Raw genomic sequence first — 8,018 nt, forward strand, 5'->3', positions numbered from 1 at the left:
AATAGATATAAGCAAAATAAAAAGGTAAGATATGGTGAATATATATGATAGAGGTAGAAGCAAAGATATTTTGTTGAAGTAAGTGACTGGGAACCAGAGTGGAAAAATATTGTCAACTTTAAAATGTTACCTGGTTGTTCTTAGTAGATACTGAGAAGAAGGAAAGAAGGATAAACACTAACAAGGGAATGAAAATAGAGGTCGAATATGAATTATTGCAAACATATTAAAAAAAAAAGAAGCAATTAGTGCATGTAAATACATGGTGTTAAATTCAATGTGCAATCTGAATAGCTATATTGGATAGAACCAATAACGAGGAAGAGATTCACAAATAGAAATGAAATCTGAAACTCTCTTACGCTAGCCTGTTTCTCGGATGGATTTTGTACCCTTAATTTCTGAAGCTAAGTTGTTTACGTTTTTCAACAAAAAGATTCTTAAGCTGCTGTGTAAATTCACAAATAATGTAAGATTTTTTATAATTAAAATGCTAAAAATATACAATAGTCTATTGGCTATTGTATATAGCAGGCAATTGATGGCTTTTTATTTCAAATGTTTTTATGTCTTCTGACGAGAGACAGTTCCTTAAGTTCTTAGCCTGAGAAATAAGTTTGATTTTTCAAGAACACTATGCCAAAATATTTCAACTGAACAATTCCTTGTGAATTTAGTTGGAGATGAAGTAAACAATTCAGGATATGACAGAACAGAAGAAACATTTAATTATAAAAAGGGTGTATCACCTAATAAAATGATGTAACATACCTAGTAATGAACAATTCTATTTAGGCTTTGGAATGCACAGGATGTGAAGAGTCAAGTATTTATTCTTATAAAAGCAATGCAATAAGTTCAAGGATATCCTAAATAGGAAGCTAAGTATGCTAAATATTTTAATGAGAATGAAGGCTTCTTCCCGTGTCAGGAGGGAAATAGCAGATTAATTAGTTACATTAAATGTAAATACAGTGACATAAAGGGAAGTTATAGACATGTTTTGTCACATGCTCTGACAAAAGTATATAAACACCCATGTACACATGCTACCATTCACACTCAAGATCTTTCTTGAACAGCAAACGAACGTCACCAACCCTGACACCATGAGCTACTATGGCAACTACTACAGAGGCCTTGGCTATGGCTATGGCGGCTTTGGTGGCCTGGGCTATGGCTATGGCTGTGGTTGTGGGCTCTTCCGCAGACTTGGCTATGGTGGTGGCTATGGAGGCTACGGATATGGCTGCTGCCGCCCATCATATTATCGTGGATATGGCTTCTCAGGCTTCTACTGAAATCCTGTCATGTTAGTCTAACATAAGGCTGGGATGATTAGCCAAAACTGAGTGCAAAGATTGAACCAAACAAGATCCTTCTTGACCAAGCCAGGATCAAACAAATCTAATATCTAAGATTTTCAGAATATTTATTATTTTATAGTTGTCTTCTTTATGTCTCCTGATTTCTTGTTTGCACTTTCAGTGCTGTGGTATTTCTCTGTCTCTATTACAATAAATTAATGTGAAGCAGCATAAATGGTTTTTATTTTTTATTTAACTCAAAACTATCAAAAAAATTATTTTTAATTGCATCCAATTGACAATGAGGAAAACAACCACATGAAAACCTAGCTATGTATGTTTGCGTGTGGAGTTAAAGTATGTGGAGATAACTTAGATATGATAAATAAAATGAATATGTGCATATATGCACACACATATAGCTAGAATACCAAAAACAAACAAACAAACAAAAACCCACTCTTACGGAGTTGATTCCGACTCACAGCGACCCCCATTGGACTTCTGAAGCAGTAAATCTTTTTTTTTCTTTTTTCTATCCCTGAACCAGTATCTCACAGATATCTATGTGGTCATGTAAATTCTTTTACCTTATTCTTTTAAAAAAAAAAAAAATTATTGTGACTTGGGTGAAAGTTTACAGAGCAGATTCACTTTCCATACAGTAGGTCATATGTATTTTGTCTCATGACATTGACTGCAATTTCCCACAATGTAAAAGCTCTCTTCCCACTGCCTCCCCATAGTCATCTCTTCCCTGTGTCCTTTCCTCCCATGTACTCTTGCCCCCTGCCGTCTCTCTGTGCATATACTGCCCTTCTATTCTCCCATGATTGATCTCTCCAAAGAGTGTATCTACCTGATGTAAATGTTCAACCCCTTTGCCTGTCTTTTATTTAGCTGGAAGCCACAAGAGTGGGTTCAAATCCAGACCTGAAGGGCAGCTAAGGGCCATAGTCTCAGGGGTTCCACTAGGCTCTATCAGACCAGCAAAGCTGGTCCCTTGTTTTTTTATTTTTAATGATTTTGAGTTTTGTTCCACATTGTTCTCCTACTCTATCCGGGATCTCCTACATACATCTCCCTCCAAGTAGTTGACAGTGGTACCAGTGCACCATCTAGTTCTTTTGGTCTCATAGTCGTGTAAGCTGAGGATCGCATGATGTACCAGTCGCTTGGACTAATTGTTTCCATGCATCTTTGGTTTTCTCCATTCTTCTTTGTTTTGGATGAGGAAAGAATCATTGTTGCATTTAGATGGCTACTTGCAAGCTTTTAAGGTCCCAGTCGCTACTTGCCAAAGTAGCATGTGGAACAATGATTTTGTGTAGTGTTATACCAATTGAACTTGATGTCCCCTGCAACCATGGTCCTGAGCCCACATGTTCAATTTCTTGTTTCTTGTGTGTAGCAGGTTGTAAGAAGTCACCACAACCTTGTCCCTTGTCAGCTCTGCTATATACCTGGATATTCTTACGGATAACATAACATATGGATATGTTTGTAGAAACATTGTCTGTCAACCCTGTACATCTTTTTTTGTTTGTTTGTTTGTTTGTTTGTTAATGATGTATTTATTTATTCTTAATTGTGACTTGGGTGAAAGTTTACAGAGAAAATTCAGTTTCCATACAGCAGCTCACATACACTTTGTCTCATGACATTGACTACAATTTACCACAATGCAGCAGCTCCCCTTCCACTTCCTCCAGATAGTTACCTCTTCCCTGGGTCCATCCCTCCATGCACTCTTGCCCCTTGACCTGTCTCCCTGTGCATAAACAGCCCTTCTTTCTCCCATGATTGCTCTCTCTAAGGAATATATCTACCTCAGATAAATGTTGAACTCATATGCCTGTCTTTTGTTTGGCTGGAAGCCACAGGTATGGGTTCAATTCCAGACCTGAAGAGCAGCTAGGGGCCATAGTCTCAGGGGTTCTACCAGGCTCTATCAGACCAGCAAACCTGGATTCCCCCTCTTTTTTTAACAAATGATTTTGAGTTTTGTTTCACATTTTTCTCCCTCTCTATCGAGGATCTCCTACATAGATTCCCCTCCAAGTGGTTGACAGTGGTAGCCGGGCACCATCTAGTTCTGGTCTCATAGGCATGTAGGCTGAGGATCACAGGGTGTACCAGTTGCTAGGACTAATGGTTTCCATGAATCTTTTTTTTTTTTTTTTAATTCTTTTTTGTTCTGGAGAAGGAGAGACCCTTCGTTGTGTTTAGATGTCTGCTGCAAGCTTTTAAGATCCTAGTCACTACTCGTCGAGGTGGTAAATCTTTTCAGAAGTCTTTCTTCCATGGAATGGCCAGAGGATTTAAACCACCAGCCTTTAGGTTGGCAGTCAAATCAGAGATAATGCCTTAGGCCCTATGCCATCAGAGCTTCATATAGCTAGAATATGTATGTATAAACCTTAATATTCATATGACATAAAGCTTTTTCCCTTTGAACACTAAAGATCATCATTTTCTTTTCAATGCATTAGTTGGATAACATGGGTGTTTAAATTCAGTACTGAGATATCTCCTTCATACACTTTCAGTATTAACTAAGGCAAATATAAAGAATATATAAATGTATTTTAGTATATACATAAATGTGTGTGTGTGTGTGTGTGTGTGCTACAGGAGCTCTAGTGGTGTAGTGCCTAAGGCATTTGACTGCTAACCATAAGGCTGGTGGTTCAAACCCACCAGCCACTCTTCAGAAGGAAGGTTGGACAATTTATTTCCATAGTGACACTCCTCAGAAACCCAAGGAAGGGTTGCTACGAGTTGAATCGACCCAACTGCAGTGAGTTTGGTTTGGTTTATATTTAAGTTTATGGTTATTTGAGAATTTTAATGATAAGAATAAGTAATGTCAGAACAAGACATCTATCTATATATTATCTATCTATCTAGACATCCATTTATCTGCCCATCTAAATAAGCAGCTTTTTGTGAAACTCTGTCTTGCTAATCTAGCATGGTGTGGCATAGCTTTGTTCTTGAAAATTATCAGCACAGTGAAGGATCTTGCAATTCTCATGGAAACTGAAAAAGTGTCATCACTTGCAAAGTTACCCATATTGGTGTGGCATACCAAGTGATCTTTGTGAATGAATTGCTGTCATGTGTTGTTATGTGCCATCGAGTTGGTTCCAACTCACAGTGATTCTATGTACAACAGAAAGAAATACTGCCTGGTCCAGTGCCATCCTCACAATTGCTCCTATATTTGAGACCATTACTCCAACCACTGTGTCATTCCATCTCATTGAGTGTCTTCCTCTTTGTCACTGACCTCCTACTTTACCAACCATGGTGTCCTCAAGAGACTGGTCCCTCCTGATAGAGTGTCCAAAGCACATTAGAGGAATCTTTCCATCCTCCTTTTTAAGAAGAATTCTGACTGTCCTTCCTCCAAGACAAATTCATTCATTCTTCAGGCAGTCCATAGAATATTCAATATTATTCACTAACACCATATACAAATACATCAATTCTGTCTTCCTTATTCATTGCCTAGCTTTCACACACTTATGAGGTAATTGAAAAGACCATGCTTTATGTTAGGCTTACCTTCATCCTCAAACTAGCATCTTTGCTTCTCAACACTTTAAAGAAGTCTTTTGCAGCAGATTTGCCCAATGTCTTATTATCATCATCATCGTCATCATCATCATCATTTGGGTGAAAGTTTACAAAGCAAATTCTTTTTCCATTCAACACTTCATACATATTTTGTTGTATGACATTGATTGTAATCCCTATAATGTAACAGCTCTCTTCCCAGTTCCTCCCAATGTTTACTTTTTCCCTGTGACCTTTGCTATGCATTCCTATCCTCTGAGTTATCTTCCTGTGCAAATGCTGCCCTTCTGATAGTCCATGGTTGATTGTTCTAAGGAGTGTAAATGTTCACCTTATGTAAATGTTCACCTTATAGGCTTATCTATTGTCTAGCTGGAAGACACAGGAAAGAATTAAATTCCAGGCCTAAAGAGTATCATTTGATTTCTTGACTATTGCTTCCATGGGTGTTGATTGTGGATCCAGGTAAAAAGAAATCCTTGAGAACATCAATGCTTTCTCCATCTGTCATCATATTGCTAATTTATCCAGCAATGAAGATACATATTTTCTTTATATTGAAGTGTAAGCTATAAAGCAGACTGTAATCTTTGATCTTCATCAATAAGTGTTTTACATTCTCCTGACTACCAGCAAGCAAGGTTGTGTTAACTGCATGTTATAAGGTGTTAATGAGTCTTCTTCCAATTCTGATGCTGGATTTTCCTTCATATAGTCTAACTTCTCAGATTACTTGTTCAGCAAACAGATGGAATGTTGTCATTAGGTGTCCTGGAGTCAGTTACAACTCATAGTGGCTTTATGCACAACGGAACAAAACACTATCCAGTCCTGCATCATCATCACAATTATTGCCATGCATGAGCCCCTCATCACGGCCACTGTTTCAGTTTATCTCAGTGAAGGTCTTCCTCTTATTTGCTGACCTTGTACATTACTAAGCATGATATCTTTCTGGAGGATTGATTCCTTCTGACAACATGACCAGAGTAAGAGCGACAAAGTTCTGTCATTTGCACCTCTATCTTATTCTTCTAGCATTCCATAACACATTCAATATTCTTTGCCAACACTATAATTCGAATGTACCAATTCTTCTGTAGTTTTTCTTATTCACTGTCCTGCGCTCACACATATATGAAGCTGTTGAATATACCATGGCTTGGGTCACACACACCTAAGTCTTCAACTTGATATCTTCACTCTTTGACACTTTAAAGAGATCTTTTGCAGCAGATTTACTGAACGCAATACATCCTTTGACTTCTTGACTGCTGCTTCCATGAGCATTGATTGTGGATAGAAATAAATGAAAACCTTGACAACTTCAATCTTTTCTCCATCTACCATGATATTGCTTATTTTTCTAGTTGTGAGGATATTTGTTTTCTTTATGCTGAGGTGTAAACCATACTGAAGGCTGTAGTCTTTGATCTTCATCAGCAAGTGCTTCAAGCCTTCCTCATTTTCAGCAAGCAAGATTGTGTCTTCTGCATATTACATAACTCATTAGCAGACTGAATAAGTGTGGTGAAAGGATACAACCCTGATCTTTCCTGACATTAAATTATGCTGTCTCGCCTTGTTCTGTTTGAATGTACTGGTTCCAAATGAGCACAATGAAATATTTTGGAATTCCCATTCTTTTTAATGTTACCCATACTGTTATATCAACCCCACAATTAAATGCTTCTGCATGGTCAAGAAAACACAGGTAAACATCTTTCCGGTATTCTCTGCTTTCTGTCAAGATCTATCTGACATCAGCAGTTACATCCCTTATCCAACATTCTGTTCTGAATTTGGCTTAATGTTCAAGCCTGTGACCTTGTGAAAGGAGATAGACAGACCTGCCTTCTGAGGCATTCTGGATGTGTGCAAACTACCAACTTTTTGGCTAATGGTGGAGTACTTAACACTTTGCACCATCTAAGACTCCTCCAGTTGACTTAATGAGAATGAAATATTCAACATACTAAATGTCTTCTTTTATTTGGAATAAGCAATAAAAATGGAACATATTCTGATGAGAATAAAACAAAAAATATAAGACAAAAATCACTGCTGTTAAGTTGGATCTGACTCATAGAGACCCCTCCTTGGGTCTGAGGCAGTATCCCTATGGAAGTAGATTGTCCAATCTTCCTTCTGAGGAGTGCCTGGTGGGTTTGAACTGCCAGACTTCTGATTTGCAGTCAAATGCCTTAGGCACTATGCCACAAGAGCTCCCACAAAACAATTAAAGAAGTCAATAATTTCTTAATTGGTTCAAAAATGCATTAGACATACAAAATGACTAAGTAATTGGACTTTGTTATACTAAGGAACTGCTCATATATGACCCAAAAAACCAAACCATATGCTATTGAATCTATTATGACTCTTGATGATCCCATGTGTTTCAGAACAAAACTGTATTCTATAAGGATTTCAATGTCTATGATCTTTGGGAAACAGATGATCGAGTCTTCCTTCCCAGGATTAGAACCAGCAATATTTATGATAGTAGCTGAGTGTTAATTGTTTGTACCAACCAAGGACAAATTTATATATAGACCATGTTAAAGTGAAAAAAATATTTTTAATATATAGATGTTATGAAATACCTATACCCAAGTATGTGAACAGTTCCTAAAAATCAATAATAAAATATTATAAACCCAATTGAAAATGAATAAAATACTTGAAGAAGTATACTCATGAAAGACACTAAATGGCCTGTAAGCATATGTAAAGATGCTCCATATCATTAATCTCCGAGTGAAAACAAAATTGAAATCACACTCACATATTCCAACATTACTATAAGAAAGGTCAAAATTAGAGTCTAATAATGACAGGTATTGCCAAAGTTGAAAAGCAACTGGAAATCTCTGTGGGATTATAAACATAACAACTGCTTTGAAAAGTTGTTGACAAGTTTACTGAAAGTGATGTTAAAAGTTAGAAAGAATGTTACCTCTAGGGAATGTTACTGATGAGGAAGGTGAGTAGAGGGAACTTAGCAAATTTAATCAAGGAAAAGAGGGAGAGAACACAAATAACACAAATAATAAACAGAATGGGTGAGATCACAACAGAACCAAATGAAATAAAAAGGATAATATCAGGATACTATGAAGAACTGTA

This window comes from Orycteropus afer, unplaced genomic scaffold (assembly GCF_000298275.1).
Source record: "Orycteropus afer afer isolate SDZICR_OR568_19922 unplaced genomic scaffold, OryAfe1.0 scaffold00078, whole genome shotgun sequence".
Taxonomy (NCBI): Eukaryota; Metazoa; Chordata; class Mammalia; order Tubulidentata; family Orycteropodidae; genus Orycteropus; species Orycteropus afer.